Here is a 2,109-nt window from a genome sequence, read left to right on the forward strand (position 1 = left end):
TGAACCATTGCTTCTAGGGAAAAGACAAGGTTAAGTTTCTGAGAGACCAGTCACAGCATAACATCAATGACTCAATACAGAGATTCATTTTATGTGTGTTTTTATTTATTGATACATTATTTACTGTACAATGTAGATTCAGAAACTTTGAACTCAGGCCAACAGCACTATAGTTCATGCCTAAACAAAGCTTATCTAACACCTCATTTCTCCATAAAACGTATCACAGTCTTCTTGCACTTGGGGACACTAGACAGCACTTTAGGACTACACTTAGAGATTACTTTAAACAGCAAAATCACCAACAAAAAGCACAAAAATATGAAAAAGACACTTCTTTTTAGTCTGACAACTGAAACAAGAAGGCAGAGCACTGCCTTGTTAAACCATAGCTGGTAACGTACTCATCAGGTGACAAATTTCTCACCAATTTCTATATGTCCACGAATGATCAAAAGTGTCATGAATATTGATTTAGGGGTTACAATAAAATTTTACTTAATGGTGAGTTTGTAAATACAGAATCTGATCATCATTAGGATTGTTCTAGAGGGAACAATAAAGACTCAAATTCAAACATATTCTACTGAGATTCTTTTTTTAAGGCTTAAGTAGGACAATGAGGAACAAACAAAAAAATCATCCCTGGATGAAAGAAACGATCAGCATGAGGGTGAAATGGTGTCGTAATAATTTTAGAGTTATGTGACTAATCATAGATGAAGGAAAACAAAGAAAACCACCACAAAAGCATGATTGGTGGCAATTCATCACTATAGCAGGTGGGACTCTGAAGAGGGTTGGAGAGGACGATGATTGTTATAATTTGCAGGCTAAAAAGACTTACAGGGTTTGCTCACCTGGTTACATAATTGGGGTATGACTCATGACCATAAGGTCTTGATTCATAACCACCAGGACCCCAACTTTTAAATAACATGCAGCTATTTTCAGTAAATCACTAAGGACATACCCAGGCAAGTTCCCTGATTCTCTGGGCAAGACTGGGGACAAAACTGTCCCTCCTGGGAGGTTTAATCTACTTTCCTACACACTCTACCTGAAAGTAAAACTATCACATTAGTGGTAAGAAAGAAGTTTGAAATTATGTCAAGACTCAAAATGGAGCTACGGTTCCCACTGTAGATCACAGCCTTTCACAAACCAAAGGCTTTAGAATTTAAGCAGAAATTCAGCATCAACTGTGTTGTCAAAAATATGTAATTCCCTTTTTAATTTATCAAAAATTAGGTACTTTGTAGAGCTTGGCCTGACCTGTCACTTTCATCTTGACTCCCCGCCCCATGGGGCACATTGCTGACAAGAATACTTTTTTTCTGAGAAATCCCTGCTCTATTCCTTTTGTACTAATGTTTACATCACCATTCTGGAAGAATTCACACTTAAATCCTTCAACTTTCACTTAAATGAATATTTTATGAATTCTTGAAATTGATGACTCTTGAAGCTAACTAATTAGGGAAGACCACATCTTTCTGTAAAATATGGAGTAATTCAGAGACAATGCCAAGGTCCCCAGTGCTTTCAGCTCTTTAATAACCTCCTCCAGCTTTCCATTCTCCCAGAAAGCCTGTATCCCTCAAATCTACTCCTGGAGTTCTAACACTACAACTAATCTGAAAAACAGGACCCTAAATTCATTTATCTACATCCCCTCTTCTAATTAAAATGCATTCAGATTTCATTTAAACTGCACAGAATCCAAGACTTTTCTATATTGGGTTTTCCCTTTCTCCAAAGAGTTTAAGATGATAATTTTTACTTACACGCTTCTTTTGGTTGCTTTGATAAGCATTCCTTGAACAACTCATCTGAATTCCACAAGTAAGGAAGTAAGTTGTGCACCCTGGAGCTGGTTCTGACTCAGCAACTCTGTATAGGGTTTCTTAGGTTGTAAATCTTTATGGGAGCATAAGCACTGACTAAATACAAGTCTTAGGCAAGATGCTTACTTGGAAACTGGATATATGTTCAAATAAATCACATATGGTTTGTCTTTTTTTTTAGTTTTTATTATGAATTGAGTAAGAGTTTACATGAGAGAACATCAGCTTTATATTCATCCTATCATATTTCGTTTCATTGCAA

This window comes from Chrysochloris asiatica, unplaced genomic scaffold, assembly GCF_000296735.1.
Source record: "Chrysochloris asiatica unplaced genomic scaffold, ChrAsi1.0 scaffold00049, whole genome shotgun sequence".
Lineage (NCBI taxonomy): Eukaryota > Metazoa > Chordata > Mammalia > Afrosoricida > Chrysochloridae > Chrysochloris > Chrysochloris asiatica.